Raw genomic sequence first — 22655 nt, 5'->3', positions numbered from 1 at the left:
CGGCAATCACCTGCTGCTCGTCGTCTTCGCTGCATATGCGGATGTATTCCTCCACAACCTGATCCAAGTTCATTTCGCAGTCATACTCCTTGTGCTTTGCCAAAATGGCGGCCTCGTTGTCTTCATACAACTTCAGGAACTTGTTCCGATCAAGTACATCGCAGACTTCATTCCTGAACGGTAGGAAGAGGAGAACCATCTCACGCTTATAGTCGACCATTTCCGCCATACTGTATGAGCACCAACGCAATACACGGGGAACTAAACGGAGTCTATATGAATGCTTCGTGGATCTTTCTTCCGAATAATATGCTGCGAAATCCGCCAAGCAGATATCATCCATTCCTCGGCGCAGTTCATACCGTTGGATGATGTTTAGCGTCCACACATCGGTGGAATTGTCGTCGAGATCCTCTTCGTCCATCTGTTTGTTCCGCTTCTTGGATTTTATTCGCTCTTGTGGCCACATTGTCGCAATAAACTCAACCTAAAACGAAATTGAATTCTAAATTGTGAAAACTATATCATTTGATGAATGGTACCTTGCGGCTGGCTTCTGACATCGGTTGCCGAAGCAAATACCAAGCAGCCTCCTGGGCAGACATTTCCACGGAATTTAACATTTTTATGCTGACCTTCTTCAACAATCCATTGTAGTCCTGGTCTGGATGCTCTTCCTGGAGCTTTATGAGGTCACGATGTAAACTACTTATGCCTCTGTTGGTCTTGTTTACGTATTCCACAACATAAGCAGCACATGAAAACTCCTCCAGCACAAACTGCAAATCCATATTGGATTTGAGCTTCTCAGCGATCCAAGGATTGAATGGATTGGTCCAAAGCTGCGTCATGGAACGTTTCAGCAGAACTGTTGGTCGGCGAATGGAAGAGCGAATCACGTCCAAGTAGTAATCGTACGTGCAACTGCTATCAACGAGAAACGCGTCAAGGCTATCGTAGACCTTCGTTTCAAGAGCTTCCCGCATTTTTGCTGCCTTTCTGTTTAGCTGTTGAAGTCGGCCATCCCCGGCTGTAATGGGGATCAGAATTCTGGTTTGATCCATTGGCCAGTACGGAATATTAAACCGGCAACGTTTATCGTTTCGCTTGAAACACGTAAACGTGTGTTTATGAACCTAAAAGGGTTTGACATTGTGAGTGATTACTTGCTAGAAACTATGCGAAATTTAAACCCACCTGATTGCCATAGGTCTCAGGCAGATCTTCCGATCTGATGGAGCACAGAAAATCGATCAACTCAACAGTAGCGGGCATTCTTTCGGAAACATCCTCACGGGGATCGTTCGCCAGCCAGAGCAGAATATGTGCATGCGGGCTGCCACGATGCTGGAACTCGATCCTCTTAAAATAATCTACAACGTGGTATTTGCCGAACGGGCTCAACCTGGTCGATGACAGAAGGCGCAGAAAGATGTTTACCAACTTGTGAAAATATGCACAGCACGTGACAGGATCTTCGCTGACAAGTGTAGCACGCTGGAGTGCAGACAACTGTTGCACAATATCGTCCATTTCCGCAATGTTAGATCCACCAGAAAGCTTCCGCAGAATGCTTAGTAGGTGAGGCCATCTAATTTCATTTGCACTCATCGTCAAAAACATCGTGGGTTTCCCCAGCTGCCGGATCATGGCGAAAACATCCCGTTTTCTTTGCTGCCAATATTGAACGGAGTTCGGAATAGATTTCAGAAAAGAGAGGTTACGCTCAATACAGCTTTCCAAAAATTCTTGCAACTGCGCCCTTGTTATGTTGGCCGTGCCCATGCATTTAAAGGTATTGTTCAATCCTTCCGATACCCGCAGCCGCATGATTTTCATGGCCATATACAAAATATGCTCCGGTCTCGCGCCCCGCCGATCCCGACGTCGCACCTCGCTAGTAGCCATCATGAACGCTGTCACATGGACTTCACGGTTGAAGCATCTCGGATGACCAAGATAAATATCGGGGAAAGACAGCTCCTCAGCAAACTCATCGTAGATAATGGAAAGCGGTTTCTGATTTTGTGCCGGTGCAAGTTCCAGACACTTGTCTTCATTCCACATGAGCGTATGTTGTTGTCCAATCATCATTTCTACCTCGTTCATCTCGTCGACGACTTCAAGGTCTACTGCCCTACGTTCCTCCGAAATATCCGTCTGCTCTGTTTGTCCGATCGCAGCCAAGTTTTCTTCATTGAAAACAATTCCATTCCGCCTGTAGAGCGGTGTAGTAACCAGATAGTTCAGCCATGCTTTAACGGTACCTTTCTTCACGTAGCCGGACAAGTAACTTGATTTGTGTATGAAGTGCTTCTTGATGCACACGTTGATAGCATAGTCGTCATCCAGGTGGCGGGAAGTTCGCCTACCATCGGGGCCACTTGGACTGGAATGTGGATAATTTGGCCGATTATGGCCAACCTACTGGTGGCCCGTTAAGAAAAATAGGTTAGGAAAATCATATATTTATTTGATGTAATACATTTTAAGTTAAAATAACTTTTCCACAAACCTGCAGTATGCCGCAAACGACGAAACTGCATGAAATTGATCCTGGGAGACACCAGTCTTGTGGTGAGAGGGTCTAGCGGAGGCAAATTGGACGGAAACTTGGGATATGTAAAGCCATTCGATTGCGACAATGTGGAATTGATCCGCGGTTCAGGCTTGTTCGACATGTAGCACACGCCAAAAATCCTTCCACCGTTTCGAAATAATTTGTCGCCAGTAACACGGCAGCATTTGAGTCGGAGATTGGTTTCAAATCATTCCTGAACCAGATTCTAGCACACACATCACAAGCGCAACCGAAATCGTTTTCCACGAAACGTTTCTGGAACTCCTGATCAGCCCGATCGAAATTGGGTTTGTCTTGTGTTAAAAGCGAAGAAATATGTTCGCCATCATCATCGACAGCAGACACGTTTTCTTCAAAGTCACCACGCTCATCATCGACATCTGCTCTTGCGGACTGCATCACAACATTTTCACCGGCGTCGGAATCTTCATGATCAGGGTTTACGACCGTATCAGCACGGATTAAGTTGAATTCTACTCGAAGAAATTGTAACACGGGAAGATTAATCCTTATTGACAGACAGATATACATAATTGACAGATGCATTCGCATTTAAAATGACTGTACCAAGTACAATAAGACATTTAAAAACATAAAAGATGAAATGAAAAATTATTGTCAAGCGTACTATAAACAACAATAGCATAGTAATATAAAATTCAAGTAGCATGTGTTTAGGATATATTTGTACAAAACACACTATCCAAAAGTTTAAGTAAATCTTAACTTTATGTCATAAAAATCTATTTGTTAAAATTTTGCGATTCGCTGGAATCTAATATGTTATTGTTCCAAATATTAAATTCAAAATTCAATTGAATCAAATAATAAACAAGTAAAAGACACCGTAGATTTAATACGACCCAATAATTCATTAAATAAAAATAATATTTGAGAAGCTCCAACTATTTAATTCAAATTTAATCCAAATTTTTCCAAATTAATCCAAATTTAATTCAGAACAATTAAATAATATGTCCGAAAAATATATCGAAATTCAAACTCAAGACAAAATAGAAATTCGGTTCAAATCTTATCCATTAATACATGAATGCAAAATTCAAACACAATCGATTTGCAAATTTAATTCAACACCAAATCAAAGGACCAAATCTTACCGATTGTGTGATTTCAACTCTACTGGCAGGCTAATGTAACCTACCAAGTGAATGAATTCGGAACTATATTAACAAATTGAATATCTAAGAACTTTTGGGCTTTTGGGATTGGAATTATATTGTTCCATTTATCGTTTAGCGATTTATAAAAACCCAACAAACAATTCAGGCTAAATAAGCTAATAAGTAAACATTTGCAGTATATATTTCGAAGAACTTCAGCCGTTAAAAGTACTTACCATGTTGTCAATGCTACATTTATTGAAAATAATATATAAATAATGTGTAATAACAATGTAATACATTCGACGACAAGCAAAGAGAAATAGAGGTATTCGTAATAGAAAATAGGTAATAGAAAATATTCGTTGATAATTTCACATTTATAGATAAATCTGCTATATAAAATGATAAAATGCAAAATTTCTATACTGTCATCATAGAATTTGAAGATTAGTTCACATTATTGATATGTATTTACACATTTGCTGCTAATAATAACTTCCTACCTCGAGTTGAGGGCCCTTCGCCAGCGTCCCAACCGGTAGCCGACGACGTACTACCCTTGGCCGCTTTCAACTTGGCCCGATAACTCCGTGCCCGTTCAGCGTCCGTCCTTGGAAGCTTTGAGGGTGCGTCCGATTGTTGATCTCTTTCACGCTTCCTGGAATTGCGTTTATACTTCGCTGCCAAGTATTGTGACATCGCACTATATTCACTAGTATCGAATAAACTTCTTCTAAGCTCAACTAATGTTTCTCACTTCACCGATGTGATACGAGACACTAACTGTATATCGAAAAAAATATGAAAATTGCATCACGTTAGCTATTGAAAAGTGATGTCTGTGCTAGAGAATGCATGCATATTGAATGCCAAGTTGAACCTGGTGAGAAAATGTTTATTTCAAGAATACCCCTGTTTAGTAGGTGCTGGGATTAGAGATGATATTCGATTGAAAATTTACTCAAATGTTAGCAATTTTCATATTTATTTAAATACGGCGTTGTTCTGTTGCTCTCAAGCAATTATGAATTGCACTTTGCAGAAAATTCGTCTCAGCTCAAAATACTCCCATGTAATATGATAGTTATTATAAGAACCAATTTGTTTTCCACAATACGCCTATCCAATCACAAGCAGCAATAAAGCTTATGATTTGTACTTTGAAAAACATTTGTCTCGGCTCAATCTTCTCTCGTGTGAAATTATGATTCTGAAAAGAACCCATTTGTTTTCAGTAATGCACCTTCCCAATCACAAGCAGCAACAAAACCGAAGCAGAATCTAGAAAAATTTCATTTCATTGCTACCGACCCCAATGTCAGCCGCTCGATAAGTTACCGCTAAAACGCGACATACGCCATCATGCGAATCAATTTTCGCAGCATCTCCCTCCGAAGAGCGCTTGCGCTGCTGCCGACGCCAAGCGATTGTAATTTGCACTTTTAAGAAGTAAAAGAAGAAGAAGAAGAGAGTCGCTGGTTATGTTCGAAAGCACTGGCATCGAACGAACGAAAGGCGGAGCAAACAAGCCGATGCCAAGCGATCATAATTTGCAATTTGATTTGTAAAAGAAGAAGAAGAAGAAGGAGAAGAAGAGGCCCTTGTTATGTACGAATGCATTGGCATCGAACGAAAGAAAGGCGGAGCAAGCAAGCCGATGCCAATGATACGGCGCTCAAAGGGCGGGGCCTCGAAGTCCATGCAAACGTATTCTGACCAGCCGAAGTCTGATTTTCTCGGAAAATCGGCAGGACAATTTATTACTCGGAAAATCGGCAGGACAATTACATCGCAGCGCCGACCAGAAATCACCGGCGGTGAAAAGGCTGAGAAGAAACATCATCAAGGGCGTCTCATCAGTAGTAATAAACTACTACTACTACTTCTCGGAAATTCGGCAGGACAATTACATCGCAGCGCCGACCAGAAATCACCGACGGTGAAAAGGCTGAGAAGAAGGGCGTCTCATCGAAGGCGTCGAGTATCTTCGTGCGTGTCGAGCTGGCCAAGCCCGCCGTTTCGGAGGGTTCCAAAGTCGTCACCAAGTAAGTCAGCTCCTAATGAATGAACGAGGAAGTAGCTTCACTTAAAACGGCCCTTTTCAGGGCCACAGTGTCACTCAAAGAGGAGAGGAATTTTCGTACCGTGCACGCCGGAAATCAAAATTTTGTAATGAATTTCCACTACTGATGCCACTGTCAGCCAATTTAGAATTTGCCGCTGGAACACGATAGAAGTCATCCATCCTAATACATTGTTTTGGAACGTCTCCATGTAAGGAGCGCATCGGCTGCTACAGCCAAAGAACTTTGCCCGTCACCAAGCGATTATGATTTGCATTTTTTGCAGATTTTTGTCTCGGTTCAACCTTCTAACGTGTAAAAAGATGATTTTGTTTCCAATGACGCGCCTTTCCAATAATAAACAGCAAGTACGCCGAAATCAGAATCTTGGGAAAATCTGATTTGACGCAACTCAATGATGTGAGACGTCATCATTGTTTAATTCCTGCACTTTTAATAGATAGCAGATTCCAACTTTCTACCGTCGCCAAGCGGTTATGATGTGCACTTTGAAGAAAATATTTTGGCTCTACCTCTCAATAGTACATTTGCCAAGAATTGATTTTGATCCACAATGCGCCTTTCTAATCAATCATAGCAAACAAACGATAGTCCGTATCTTGCGTAAAAATTTCACTTTTCTGCTAAATAGTCACTATTAAGAAAACATTTTCAGTGACGCCACTGGTATGCGGGGACCGTAATCGCTGCCATTTTTGCAATCAACTCTATCTTCTAATAAAATTTTGGTCCTGAGAAGAACCGGTTTTCTTTCCAAAATGCGCCACTAACAGTAACTAAACGATAGTCCGAAGATTGTTGCTTTTAGCGATGGCATCTCGATGTTCCACTTTCTGCTGAGACTGCTCCTACGGGCGTCATCGTTGTGCCCGCTCTCCGAGAAAATTTAGTCGAACTGAGGATTGGAGTCGAGCCCGTAGGTTGCACGATTTTGATGTCTGTGCTTGCGATGCACATCGCGATTGGTTGGTTTACCGATTTTCAGTGCCTAGTAAAATTCAATTTTCAATAGTTCAGCACTTTGAATGCATTTTTCGATAGCTGAGCAAAATCTTAAAGAGTTCGTCGATCGATTAACACCAAAATCTTTAAAATCGGTTGAAAGACGGCTGAGTTATTAGCCCATACTTCCTGACCACTTTTCGTGACGGTCTCAAATTTGAAACTGCAGAATGACCCCCCAATGTTCCGGAAAGACGTAATCCTACGTCAAAAAATGGTGCCCCACATCAACATTTTTGACGCTTGACGCTTGGGTACCTAGTATGAATTCAAGGAGCGGTAACCCTAGTCCTTGTTTTGTGATCCTGTCTAGGATGTTTTCGGGTGGGAAACATTCTCAACTCCCTGGGCATAGTTTTCCATGGTACATGCCACACAAGCTACATACTCATGCAATGGCGGGCATAGCAAAGCTTTCAATTAATAACTGAGGTAACGCTAATGGACTACTAAGCTAAAAAATAGGCCAAGTTTCCTGTTCCATTTCCAGGAATGTAGAGCCATGGAAGCAGAAAAAGATTGTTTCAAAGGGTGTAAATATAATTGAATCAGCAATAGACATTGTTGAATCAATCGACAATATTTATTAATTTAATCTCCGTTATGCCTATCGTACTTATGACGAATTTCGCGCCAACTCGACCAGCGGTTGGCAGCACCATCTCAGAATCGAATGAAACTTGGTGGGTATAAAGATATGGTATTTCTAAGCCACTCTGCATACTTAGTTTTTCAAAAATTGTCAAGAGTAACATTTGATGAGGGCCTAATTTTTTTTCATGGATTTTTTATAAATCGATGTAACTCTAAAATGACAAGACCTACAAAAAAGTGTTGTATGGCGGACTGTCGTGAAATTCCCTGAAGTTTTTTGGAAAAATATCCAAAAAATAAAATACTGATTTCTACACTGAAAAAAATTAGTTTTCAAAATTAAAATCGATATTACAAAAAAACCTCATCTCAGAAATCGATGAAATTTTTTCTGCAGATAGGTATTTTAATTATCTAACTTTTCTGGGAATAATGTTCCTGTGACATATTTAAGGAAAAAAAGTTTTTCTAACAAAAACTTTTTTCATGTCCATATTGAGTGAAAATTTATCAGCGTGTTTTATGTCTACAGCGCCAATTATAGGTTCAGCTGCCTATCATCAACCAACGACACATTTTGGATGTATAAAAAATTGTGTAGGAAGCAATTTAGCATAATCTAACATTAATGTGGACCAACATTTGAAAAGGGCGTATATTTTCCTAGATTGCTTATATCAATGTTACACACAAATGACCAGATTTACAAAATTGTGATGTTTGATGGACTATTGTAAATTTGTCTGAACTATGAAGTCTGAAACATAAAAGAGCGTTTCGTTCACCGAGAAAATAAATTAATGAATGTAAAGATTAAAATTGGTTTAGCAAAAAAAAATTAAAGGTCGATTTTTTTTATCAGATAAACATTTTGATTCCAAACGGTAGGTAATTTCATTAGGGGGATTTCCGGTAAACGCACATTTAAAGAATAATAAATTTTCTGCATTTTTTAAATTTTTTCTTCAATTTGATTTGTTACTACATTTAATTCTTATTTCTACTTGAATACTCATTAATTTGTAAACATAGTCGAACAATTCAAAGACTTTTGGGTCTTCATCTGAGTTGGAATATTTTTAGCCAGGATTTTATTATGAGCAATTGGTATAAAATAATGAAGCTTTTATGTGCCAATTAAAGTTTTTGCTTTTTTGAAAAGTTCATCAAACTCTTGTTGAGTACCGTCGTCGGGGGTGACAATGGGTCAAATGGGGGTGAGAATGGGTCACTGTTACTTAGAATGCTTGTAGAATGGATGCATCTGAGGACAAGAAGACAAAAATATAAGCGACCTTTTTGAACGATTTTGCTCTACGCCCTCCATGCTCGCGGTGAGAGCGATGACCCATTCTCACCCCAGACCCATTGCCACCCCCGATGGCGGTATTGCTCATTCGTGATATAATAGAAATGTAATATAGTGATATTTTTGTTTGATTGAAAACGTGCCCATTCGCCCATTCGTACAACTCCCGAGGAGTCTTGATAGTATTTCCATAATATTTGGCAAGAGTTGCTCGTTTTGCCATTCGTTTGAGAATGCCATTATGCTTCTAAGCCATGTTTTGAATTTAAATTACACAGACTTGCAAAGTTCCTTTTATTTTTATAATGTGCTGCAGCTCACCCAGACACAAAAGTAATTTTTGTAAAATCGATGGACTGTTTCAAAAAGTCAATTAATTTTGAAATAAATAAGTGAACAGCTTTTGTGTCATGGGTCATTACTTCTGATTAATAAAGCTAACGTTTTCTAATTAACCGGTTATTTTAAAGTAAACCTCGAATGGATGTATTATTGCCTGGGAATTATTCCAACCTTGAGCAGCATTTTGGATAATGAATGAATAATTTTCAGAAAAATCTAACAGTACGAGTGTATTGCTGTTTGCAAATAATGTCATAAGTTATAAGTTTATCAATTTTTTCAATAAAATACGATACAAAATCATCTACAGGCTTTATAACGGTTTCTAAATTACACCATTCAGTGGTTGGCCTTTGCTGAAAAACAACATCTTCTTTTCCACTATTACAATTAAATATCACTTCATTTTCGTTTCGGCAACATTGCCCGTTTTCAAAGAAATTATTTTTTTGTAATTGTTTTTAAGTTACTTCGGTACAAAAAGTCAAATAAAACATAAACCCTTTTCAAATGTTGGTCCACAATTATGTTAGATTATGCTAAATTGCTTCCCAAACAAATTTTTATACGTCCAAAATGTGTCGTTGGTTGATGATAGGCTGCTGAACCTATAATTGGCGATGTGGGCATAAAACACGCTGATAAATTTTCACTCAATATGGACATGGAAAAAGTTTTTGTTAGAATAACTTTTTTCCTTAAATATGTCACAGGAACATTATTCCCAGAAAAGTTAGATAATTGAAATATATATCTGCAGAAAAAATTTCACCGGTTTCTAAGATGAGGTTTTTTGTAATATCAGTTTTAATTTTTAAAACTATTTTTTTTTCAGTGTAGAAATAGGTTTTTCATTTTTGGATATTTTTCCAAAAAACTTCAGGGAATTTCACGACAGTCCGCCATACAACACTTTGTCTGTAGGTCTTGTCATTTTAGAGTTACATCGATTTATAAAAAATCCATGAAAAAAAATTAGGCCCTCATCAAATGTTACTCTTGACAATTTTTGAAAAACTAAGTATGCAGAGTGGCTTAGAAATACCATATCTTTATGCCCACCAAGTTTCATTCGATTCTGAGATGGTGCTGCCAGCCCCATAGAAGGGTTGGCGCGAAATTCGTCTTATGCCTAACGTTCTTATGCCTAACGTACTTATGCCTAACGTCACGGACCCCACTCACGATTCTACAAATCTTATAATGCAAGAAACGCAAGAAGCCATAATTTGTAGATGAAATATCTCATATTATTTTAAACTAAAAATCAGTTGAATTAAAAATATCTTATATTAAGCCATTTTAAACTAAAAATCAATTGAATTAGATTTTTATTTGAGAAACAGAAATATTAAGTTAAGAATTCGGTAAAAATTCTTTAATCTGATGTCATTTGGAACTCAGAAAAAAGTTCTAACGAGAATCACCTTGAAACATAAAACAGGACCGTTGCATTGGTTGCAATGCATTATATTCGCAACTTTGTGAGTTTCAGTTGAAGTTGGATTAAATTGCTTCCAGCTCACTTTCTATAAGTAATTCTCGCTGGAATCGAGTCACTATTTTCAAAAGGTTCGTACAAATGGCCATAACAAATCAAAAGTTTTGGCCAAGTATATATGAAAAGATTTAAGATTTCCACGGACGAATCTCTCTCTCTCTCTTTCGTTCTTCATGAAATTTGACGTTTACTGGCTTTGTTGTTTTCTAATTTCTTTGCAGCGAAAAAGAGACACAGCATTCCGTGCCCCTTGTTAGTTATTGATTTGTATTTATATTTGTACTAGCTGCATATACCCGGCCTTGTCCGGGATTGCCAGTTTGATTTAGTAGCTAATGGAATTTCCAATTTGATTTCGCTAGAACCAGTTGGCAAACTGGGTTATCGTGTTTTGTTGTTGATACTTCCTCAATTAATGAGAAGATCAAAAGATTGGTTATATGGGGGGGGACACTTACTTGTGGTATTCATACCATGGTACAAAAATCTTCAAATGAGTGCCATACCAATTATTGTCTTCATTAAAGATAGCCTTGAAATTATTTTCTTGTCGCTTTGTACCATGGTACGAATACCACAAGTGTATGCCCCATATTAACGAACAACCAATGATTAAAAGAAGGTAGATATTACTTTTAAAAGCATTAATTCCGACAAACAAATTCTTGTTATCTTCTAGGAAACGATATCACCGAGAAAAAAATGTACCGAAACTGCCACATTCGAAGAAGTGTCATTTTCGAGGAATTGTTATTTTCAGGGAAATGTCATATTCAGGAAATTGTAATATTCGGGGAAATGTCACATTCATGGAAATATCATTTTTAAGAAATTGACATTTTTGGGGAAACGTACGTAATACTCGGGAAATGTCACGTTCGAAAAAATTACATTTTCGGGGAAACATATCTGCGATTTTTTAGAGATGGGATATTTAGGAATTGTCTAGAAATGTTTTCAAGGATATGATACATGCGGAAAATGTTTTTTTCGAGGATATATTATTTCTGGGAAAATGTTTATTAATTTTTGGTTTTTTTTTTTTATTAAAAGGATAGGTTTCCGGGCAATTTCACAATCTCAAATTACCTAACTAAAGAATGGGAAACGTTCGATATGCCTATTGTACATTATGCCTTATTATGTTTTTCACACCTGACGTAACCTTCTTTACACCTCATGTTTTCCGTTCAACTCCATCTATAATCGCCTGCTAAGGATAAAGGATTAATGTCCTAATTTTGAGGATATCGGTAAAGGGGTTCAGAAGTTCTACCGCTTTTCCCAATGACCCTCCAACTTCTCTATAATCCTCCCCTTAGGATTGAGAGTATGTGTCCCAAATTTGGTTCGAACGGACCCATTCATTTAAAAGGTACGTAAAACGTTCGTTTCATTAACATGTCCCTCCCTCCTTTCTCCTTTGACTCTCCCATCTATTTATTATATAACCGTCTTATGGCAGAGAATATGTGTTGCACATTTGGTGGAAATTGGTTGAGGGTCTCAAAAGTTACAAAAGTTCGTTAACTAAACAAACCCCCCGAAATCCTTCCCTTTTCGTAATGACTGTCTCAACCCCTTTGTTATCTTTCCCTGGGGATAGGGAATGTGTGTTCCAAATCTGGTTGAAATCGGGCCTGAGGGTTAAAAGTTACAATGAATTGTTGACAAGGTTGACAAGACGGTGACAAAGTGCAACGTTTTGTTGAAACTACTGTACCCTTTGTTAAACCGTCGCGTCGGTCGTCATTGTCCCTGCAAATAAGCTTGCTGTCTACAAGCAAATCATCATCCCTGTGAACGAATACGGCATGCCGGTCTGGGAGAGCTGCGCTAAAACCCATCACCTCAAACTTCAACGGGTCCAAAACAAATTCCTGAGGATGATCCTCAACACCCTTCCCAAGGCAAGAACATCCTAGGTCCACTCTCTGGCAGGGATAAAAACATTACATGAACGCTTTGGTGAGTGTAAAGAGAAGTTCAGAGTACGTTGCACCATCTCCAATCAAGCTGCTATATTACTGGCACTGATTATAAATTAGGCTATCAAATTGATCTTGTAAATATAAGTGTACATTAGTACATAGGTTATCAAATTTATCAAACAAATCGATGCCTCCTCAAGGTTGAAATGTAAAATTAGAATTCAAATAACATATTATTGTGGTTTGGTACAAGAAAAAAAAATTAAAAAGTAACGGTTTATGCTTTAAACCAAGATACAATTTTCTAACGATTCTTGCTCTCTGGCGAGTTTTTATCAGTTGATAATTTGGGCATATGCTCGCGTGCAACAGTTGCTCATTATCGATTATTTGAACTTTTTTTTCCCATCCCTGTAGCTATACCTACTATTCACAACACCGACATATGATCATAATTTTAATAACATCTTATTTAGTGGTAACAAAAACTTTGCAAAATTGACAGATTTTTTTTTCGTTCTCAGTAATGTACTATCACAATCCTGCAGTAACTCAACATGTGCATAATTTATTCCCTTTTCTCTCGTTTGCTCCACGTTCAGCCGGATGTGCATGTGTAGCATTTTCTGAATAGTTGGGACTTTTTTCCCGTAAAAGCAAGCATGCAAATGTTTGAATGGGTATGTGGTCATGGTTAACCGAAACAAACGTATTGTATTTATGCATTTCTTCTTTTACATTTCAACTGGAACTTGGCCTGCTTTTCAACTTATAGTATTCTATAAGCAACTTATACTCAAAACAACTTATAATATTCTATATAATATTCTATTCTATTATTCATATACAAGTATTCTACCAGCATTTCCTCAGGTATTAATTGAAAGCTTTTGATTGTCCGCCTTCGCATAAGTAGGGGAGAACGGTCCAAAATGCACCCATTAAGCTTTTTCGATGTTTTCGCCCTTTTAAACAAAAATACCCAACCATTTCAATGTATAGGTGCAAAATTTACAAACCCAGCTACATTTCACAATGATCTCCTATTCGAAACAATAAGGTTTTCGTGACTTTCTAACGCATTTAAAAAAAATGTTTAAAAAATATGCCTGGGGCAAAACGCCCGAATGGTGGTCCAAAATGACTTAATGAATCGCCTGCTTTGAGCATGCTTACAGCGGCACACTAGGAGTTAACTTTTGGAAGTCAGTATGGCGAAAGGCATCTAATGTTTAATATCTCGAAAATAAGCACCTTAATCGAAAAAATATTTGGTCGGCGTAGTAGCGGACACCGTACTACATAACTGGTACCAAATAGATTTACGTGAAAAGTTCCTGCTGTTGAGAAAACCTGCGTTAGATGTCTTAGCATGTCTTAGCATAGAAGCATAAGTAGTCTTCACGGCAAATGAGCCTTCCAAATAAACAATAGATTAAAAAAAAAAAAAGAAGCATAAGTACTAGAACGCTAGTGGCGCTGTAGTCAATTAAATTATTTTGCCAAATTATGCTTCAACAAGCTTCAATTGGCCATAATTTATGCATCATGTTGTAGTGCATGTTTTGTTTCATCACCAACATCGGTTTGACACTTGAAATACCGGTACTTTGGCTGACAGGTCGAAGTAACCTACATGTTAGTCACGCGAACAGCAACGACATTAGCAATCTTATACTTTTGAAACAACTTAGGAAACCAACCACTGTATGTGATTCAATAGGACCCCTTTCGGATAAAATATAAATAATAAACTTCCATGTGCACCCTTGAGGTAAGTGAAATGAAGTGTAGGCTTGGTGTGAACCAACAAATAGTGGTGGAACGTGCTTAGTTCCTCCACTGTTGGGTATTTTACCCTATAGCGTTCTAGTACTTATGCTTCTACTGGTTAAACAGTTGATGCAAAAGTACACAATGAATCGTCTGCTTTGAGCGTGCTTACAGCGGCACACTAGGAGTTAACTTCCGGAAATCAGTATTGGGAAAAGCTTCTAAAGTTTGATATCTCGAAAATAATCATCTCAATCGAAAAAATATTTGGTAGCCGTAGTAGCGGACATCTTCCTACATACACACTTAAAATAAATCGCCGAATTCGGTAAATTTTACCGAAATCTCAACAGCAGAACTGTTCGGTAAATAATTTAACTGATTTTCGGTGATTTTGACAGTTGAGCAATAGAAAAATTAAAAAATCTGTAAAATATATTACCGAACAGTTCTGCTGTTGAGATTTCAGTAAAATTTACCGAATACGGTGAAATGAGTTAAGTGTGTAACTGATACTAAATTGATTTTCGTGAAAAGTTATATGTTTGGTTTCCTACCCGCCACTGCCGTATCCAGACGTTAACGTATATGTAAAAATAGCCTGCATGAGTTAACCACCGGAAGTTTGTATGGCGAAAGACATCTAACGCAGGTTTTCTCAACAGCAGGGACTTTTCACGAAAATCTATTTGGTACCAGTTATGTAGGAAGATGTCTGCTACTACGCCTACCAAATATTTTTTTCGATTAAGATGATTATTTTCGAGATATTAAACTTTAGATGCCTTTCGCCATATTGATTTTCGAAAGTTAGCTCCTAGTGTGCCGCTCAAAGTAGGCGATTCATTATTGGCAGTGGCTGATTTTCTACTCGCCGCTTCCACATCCAGGCGCTATCGTATATGCGCAAAAAGCCTTAACCACCAGAAAGTTGTATGGTGAAAGACATCTATCGCGGGTTTTCTAAAAATTAGGATCTTTTCATGAAAAATTATTTGGTACCGGTTATGTAGGAAGGTGTCCGCTACTACGCCTACCAAATATTTTTTCGATGAAGGTGCTTAATTTTGGAAATCGAGCCTTAGATGCCTTTCGCCATACTGATTTCAGAAAGTTAACTCCCAGTGTGCCGCTGTAAGCACGCTCAAAGCAGGCGACTCATTGAAGTCACACGATCAAAAATACGAGCAAAAAAAATCGTGTGAAAACAGAATCCTGCGTATGTGATTAATTGTGCTTCCACTAGTTGAATCATAAATATTGATCATAACAGCTGTATCGGACAGCGCATCAAGCGTTCTAATCTTTATGCTTCTACTGTATCGATAGTAGATATTGTGCCTTGCAACAAAATGACAACTTTTGTGATCAGTTTCCAAGGCTCTCATAGATGTGTAAAATATATCCGCAGCACAAATAGCACGTGCCATCAAAGCATTCACCGTCTGAATCGACCACGTGGCGGTCAAATTTTCAAAAATATCAAAGCAGCTTTTTTCTGGAGGTATGTTTTTCTTAGGCTACTATCTGGCGCTTATCTTTCGTTGCGACTAAAGATGAGAGAAAAACCCAGATTAATCCACCTAGCGGTGATGGTGCCTTTCTCGACCTTCGTAAAATGTGTTTGCTTGAAAGTGAAAAGTAAAAAAGAAAAACTTTTTGGCCGTTCTATGAAAATCGGATTATTTCAAGCAAAGATATTGTAGATCCAGTTGAAAACGCGAGATCTCGGTTCGGTTTTCAACTTGATCTACAATATGCTAATAAGAATTTCGACATTTTTTTCCTTTTCCAATCATTTGAAGTACATACCCCTGTTTTATTTTACCCAGTCATATATTTTAAGGATATCACATTTGGATGTTTGTTAAACTGAAGCTCTGACTACACAAAAAAAACGAAAATGTCATTCCCATCAAGCGAGCGGAGGGCAATATTTGTTATGATATAAATCTCATGACCGTCCTTCTGCCAAACTCCCGTATGAAGAGGGAGGGAAGTGTATCAGTGTGGAAGCATCCGATAGTTCGTTTTCGGAGAGAAATTATAGCCTTTCGGTACAACTTTGTAGCACAAGAAAGGCAAAACGTATTTTGGCCATAATTTCTAAGGTAATAGTCCAAGACAAGATGAATACACAGCTAGGTGTTTCAACCTGCCCAATTTATGGACGAGAAGGAGGCGGGTGTGAAAAATTCATTTTTGGTGCAAAACATAAACAAACCGGCTGGCTCTCCCATACCAAAATCCAAGATGGCTGAATCGTGAATTTGGCAGATTGGAACACCTAGTGGTGTATTCATCTTGGTCCAAGCTGGCCAATTTTCAATAGAAAATAATAGAATAGTAAATGAGTAAATCGATTGAGGGTAAGTGCATTAAAAATGAGCTAGACTTTTTTACGCGCTTTTTTATAACATAAAGCATTTTGGCCATAATTTTTGTGCCCATTGTCCGATCTTCTAAATTTTCAATAGAAAACAATACGACAGGATCCCGCGTCGAATGGAATTTGTTGCAAGTAAATCGGTTGAGGATAAGTACCAAAAAAGTGAGCTAAACTTTTCGCAATTTTGGTGCGCGCACACACATACATACACACACAGAGACATCATCTCAGTTCATCGAGCTGAGTCGCTTGGTATTTAACACTATGGGTCTACAGGTAAAAGTTTGGTTTTGGAGCGAACATATAGCCTTTACTTTACATATTACTTTGTAGACCAAAGGCAAAAATGGTGTTTCGGCCATAACTTCCGATCCCATATTTCGATCTGGCCAATTTTCAATAGTAAAAAAATGGGACAGGAATCTGCGTCGAATGCAAATTGTTGCGTGTGAATTGATCAAGGTTAGGGAGTGAGTGCTAGTAATGGACCCCGTGCGTATAATGGACACCCTGAACAAAATCCCAAATTAAACGCTGGAATCGACTATTTTCTGCAAGCTTCCGTTGGATAAAGTTGCCTCATGTAACGGGACAGCAGTTCCATACATTTGTTATGGCCTGTGTAGTAGGTGTTGTGATAGTATCGGTTGGAGTTCTTCCAGCTATGATCAACGACCCAAAATTTAGGTGTAATCAGCTTAAAGCTAAAAAAGAGCATTTATTTTTAGGATAGGTTGGTTTACAAATTCGGTTTTACTTACATTTCAGTCTCCGTACTATACTTTTACTATTCACAACAAATGTAGATTGTTAAGCTCAAATTTTAATCTGTAAGTAGTTCTTAAGTTTTAATCTAGGTTTAATATAGGATTCAATTCACTTTACTTGAAATAATAATAATAATTTTAAGCTACAACGATTTCTAATTCAATTAGATTCACTTTTAATTATCACCGTCTTGTTGTTGATCCTCCGTTTTGCCAATCATTTAGTTTGACACATTATCGCCGTCAAGCGATCTCATGCCCACGGATGGAGGCTCACGTCGATCACCATTAGAGCTGTTCAATACGAGGGGCTGTTGCGGCGAACATCCCCCCCGTGTCGCTTTGACTTCCGGCATAGCGTCACCAGACCCTGCAACGTCCAGCACAGCCAACTTCGTAACAGGTCTCTTCAAAACTCCTCCTGATGTCATCACATCCGCTCGACGCGGAACGCCATCTTTCCCAGGACTAGCCTGGATCACACGTCCACGTATCCACCGGTTCCTCACATTTTCGTCAACAACGAGTACAAGATCACCTACCTCGATCGGCTTCACATCCCGAAACCACTTCGTCCGACGTATTATAGTTGGTAGATATTCCAGCACCCAGCGGCGCCAGAAGTTGTCTAGCGTGTGTTTCACCATATTCCAACTGCTTCTCAACGCCATTCCTGCATCCATCGGAAACTTCTCAGGTTCCCGCACGCCATTCGAACTCAGCAGTAAGAAGTGATTCGGGGTCAGTGACTCATGGTCGGACGTTTCCAGCGGGATGAACGTAAGTGGTCTGGAGTTCACCATACTTTCCGCCTCAGCTAAAACCGTAGCGAACGACTCATCGTCCAACTTCCGCACAGTAGGAACGCTCCCTAGGGCAGACTTCACGGCGCGAACCATCCTCTCCCAACACCCTCCCATGTGAGGAGCTGCCGGTGGGTTGAACCGCCATTGCGTTTGGGCGTTGGTAAAGGTGCTACCCAGCTCGGTGTGAATCCTGCCGATCTCCTCCTGAAGCTCCCGACTCGCTCCCACAAAATTCGTGCCGTTGTCAGAGAAAATTTCTCGTGGAGAACCTCGGCGTGCGATGAACCTTCTGATCGCCTTCTTGCACGCATCGGTTGATAAACTGGCAACAACTTCAAGGTGGATAGCTCTGACCGTAAGGCAGGTGAAAAGGCAGACCCATCGTTTCACCGCACTCCTTCCGACTTTCACTAAATACGGTCCAAAAATGTCTACGCCCACATACGTAAATGCGCGTACAGCTGGTTGCAGTCGCTCCGCCGGGAGCGGTCCCATTTTCGGATACACCGGTGTTGACTTGTACACGCGGCACCACATACAGCGTTTCCTTGCCAGTCGAACTTGCACTCGTAGCCGTGGCACGTGGAATTTCTGACGCACCTCGTTGACCACGGTTTCATCATTAGCATGGCCGTATTTCCGATGGTAGAAATCCAACAACAGCTCAGTAATCCGATTGTTTCTTGGCAAGATTATAGGGTACTTTGCATCGTAGGGTATTGGTGCTTCTGCTGCTCTACTGCCTACCCGCAATACTCCGTATTCATCAGCAAACGGTGACTGCTGTACCAGCTGGCTAGATGTTTCGATTTGCTTCTGATGATTCTTGCTCCGCACCAAGTTCTGTTTGAGGATCGCAACCTCTTCCGGGAAGGCATCGGACTGCGCAACCAACCACAACGTTCTTTCTGCCATCTGTATTTCTACGCTCGTCACCCCAACTATGTCTGCCGATCTACTGTCTTTCGCAGCACGTAAGATATTCACAAAATGGTGAACGTATGCCACCGAGCGTAGCATCCTCTCAAATCGCGAAAACCTTGAAGTGTCTATCACCGGTTGTCTAATATGATGGTTAAAGACGTATGCCTCCCGCAGCTCTTTGTCACTTTCATCCGTATCTTCTTCAGGAATCATTGACCAACCTGCTTTGCTGCCGTAGAGAAATTCGGGACCTTGAAACCAGCGACTATCCACATTGCATGACGGACCTTTTCCCCATTTGGTGGCTTCATCCGCAACGTTGATCTTCGTCGAAATCCACTGCCATTCATCGATGCTCGAGTTGCTCAATATTTCGTCGACTCTGAAGGCAACGAACTGCCGATAACGACGCGTTTCCGACTTGATCCACGAGCAAACTGTCGTCGAATCGCTCCAGAAGAACGTTTTTTGGATTTTCAACGTGTGGTTTTCCTCGATGGTTTTCCGTAGGCGTGCTCCCAACACCGCAGCCATCAATTCTAGCCGAGGTATCGAGAGTCCTTGAAGCGGTGCAACCTTCGTTTTCGAAGAGACTAGTGCTACTCTGATCTTCCCTTGATCTATTATCCGGAAATATGCCACCGCTGCAAACGCCTGCTCGCTCGCGTCTACGAAAACATGTAGCTCCAGGGTTTTAAAGCTTTCCGGGTTGTATCTAGGAAAATAACACCGTGGAATGCGCAGTTCGACCATCTTCTTCAGCAACACTATCCACTCAGTCCAGCGCTTAGCGATTTCCTCAGGAATGAAGCTGTCCCAATCTGTTTTTGTCCGCCACACATCTTGGATAATAATTTTCCCGTGGACCACGAACGAAGCTACCAAACCTAGAGGGTCGTAGATGCTCATGACAAGTCGGAGCATTTGTCGTTTCGTGGGAATCTTGGTGTCTGCCAACAGAATACGCACCTTCTCGCCAAACTGCAGTGAAAATACGAAGACATCCTCTCTCTGTATCCACGCCATTCCCAACACTCGCTCCAGTCCGATGTCCTTCTCCGATAACATGTCTTTTGACGGCTTCTGGTTCGCTTCACCCAACTTCTCGACTACGCTTCGATCACTTGACATCCAATTACGGATATGGAATCCCGCTCGCTTGTGCACCTCGATCACTTCCTTCGCCACCTCGATCGCTTCTTCCGCTGTATCGTGACTGTTTACGTAATCGTCCACGTAATGCCGCTTCTTCACTGCGGCCGCACCTCGTGGAAACTCTGCTTCCTGCTCTGTAGCGTTTAGGTTCTTGATGAACTGCGAGTGCGCAGGGAGCAGGCTGCTCCGAATATTGCGACATCCGATACCATGGTACTCATCGGTAGGTCTGGGGAATCTCGGTACTGAAACAGTAGAGCACTGCGGTCCTCTTTCCGAATTGAGATTTGTAGGAACATCTCCTTAATATCTGCGGACACTGCGATTTGACGCTCCCGATACGGAAACATCACAGACAGTAACGGTGTCAGAAGATCCGGTCCTTTGAGCAGCATTGAATTCAACGAGATGCCCTCTACTTTCGCCGCTGCATCCCAGATAACTCGAACCTTTCCAGTTTTTTCTCGTTTACGACGACTCCAATCGGCAGGAACCATGTACGCCGCAGATCAAACTCCTCCATTTCTTCCACTGTCGCTTCGTGAATGTAGCCTTTGTCTTTGAATTCCGCCATTTGTTGACGCACACTTTCGTAAAGCTGTGGGTTCTTGGCTAAACGATTTTCGAGATACTTGAAGCGTCGTTCTGCCATCGGCCGGCTATCTGGAAACTCCACGTAATCGTGCTTCCAGAGCAGACCTGTCTCGTACTTCTTGTCGTTCAACCGTCGTGTGGTCGTTTCCAAGATATTGTTCGCACGTTGTTCTTCAACACCTCTCACGGCTGGTACCACCGCTACACCCATGCTCTCGATGTCGAAGAAGCGCCGGACGTACTCGTGGAGGTCTACTACAGATGGTTCAGCATGTATGTGTAGCTGCTTGTACACCGTATTGGCTTGTGGTTTCCGCACATTGCCACAAACTGCCCATCCGATCCTGGTCTTCGTTGCGATCGGTTCGTTCAATTCACCTTCCCGCAGCCTTAGAGTAGCGAGTAGGTGAACATTGCTTTGACCGATTAGGATTCCTGGTACAGCACATCGGAAGCTCTTCACCGGCAGCTTGTTGAGATGCGCGTATCGGTTAGCGAGCTCTGCGTAATCGGTGGTCTGTTGTGGTAGTCCGAGATTGTCGACGGTGTAGACTTCGGACAACCTGTACCGCCTATTTCCACCGGCCTCGGAAATCTCCATCGTGACGACTTCTGTTCCAGCAATCGTCTTGTTTATGCCTCCGGTCCATTCGATGTTCAAGTTCTTCACTTCTCCGCTTGCACCGAGTGCGTCGGCAATGGACCGCTCTACGAGTGTTACTGATGACCCGTCGTCGAGGAATGCGAATGTGTTGAACTGTCCCTGTTTCCCAAATAGGGTTACTGGGAGGATCCGAAAAAGCGTAGACGACGACAGCTGCCGATGAACTGTAACCACCGCACTGGTAGTTTTCGATGACATTGGTGGCTCGAAGTGAAGTAGTCGATGATGTCGTTTTGGGCAGTCGTTGATTCCGCACACTTCTCCCTTACACGGCCATCGCGCATGCGAAGTGAGACAACGAGCGCACAATTTGTTTGCTTTTACCGCTTTCCATCTGCCGTCCAGATCGAGTCCTTTGAACGACGAGCAATTGTCGATTTGATGACTGTCGACGTTGCAAACGGAGCACGACTTCGTGTTACTCGGTGCGGCATCCTTTTCTCTCGGCTTTCCACCTCTGACTCCCGCCTTTTCTGCATTTTCTTGGCGACTCACTTTCGCTTTATCCGTGGAAACGTGCGTGTTTACGAACGATCTCTCCTTCAAGCGACCTTTCTCATCTTTTCCAGATTTCTGTGGAATATTGGACAGCTGAGTTACGCCACTTGCTGCCGAAGATATCCTCGCCATGTAGCTGCTGAACACGTTCAAATCCACATCTTGTACTTGCTCCTGGTAGAGGGCCCAGCTGAACTTCACCGTCGCCGGTAGCTTGTCAACGAGCTCTTGCAGAAGTATAGGATTCGCCAGATGTTTCTCTAAGCCGACCGCTTTCAGGTGACCGCAGAGATTTTGAACTATCAGTCCAAAACTAACCAGTGTATCCAATCGGTCGGGTTTCGGAGGGGGTGTTGCCCGAACCTTGGCGATCATGTTGTTCACAATCTGTTCCGGGCGACCGTACAGTTGTTGCAGTGTAGACATTACTTGTGGTACTGTCGACGGGTGGAGCAAGAAACTGCTGACTGAATCCTTTGCGCTACCTTTCAAGCTACGTTGCAAGCGCAAAAGGTTTTCGGAGTCGGTGTACCCGCAAGCCTGTGTAGAATGCTGATAGCTGCTAATAAATAGGGGCCAATCGATCGGATCTCCGGAGAATGTGGGGAGCTCCCTGG

General features: G+C 41.0%; 1 protein-coding gene across 1 annotated transcript in view; it reads left to right on the top strand.

The window, feature by feature from the left end:
- The window catches only part of LOC134228160 (beta-arrestin-2-like), a 50260-nt gene that overhangs the window by 8216 nt on the left and 19389 nt on the right, over nucleotides 1-22655 (top strand). The window lies entirely within an intron of this gene.

Source organism: Armigeres subalbatus, chromosome 3 (assembly GCF_024139115.2).
Source record: "Armigeres subalbatus isolate Guangzhou_Male chromosome 3, GZ_Asu_2, whole genome shotgun sequence".
NCBI classification, from domain to species: Eukaryota; Metazoa; Arthropoda; class Insecta; order Diptera; family Culicidae; genus Armigeres; species Armigeres subalbatus.
This window is presented reverse-complemented; position numbering and strand designations above follow the sequence as displayed.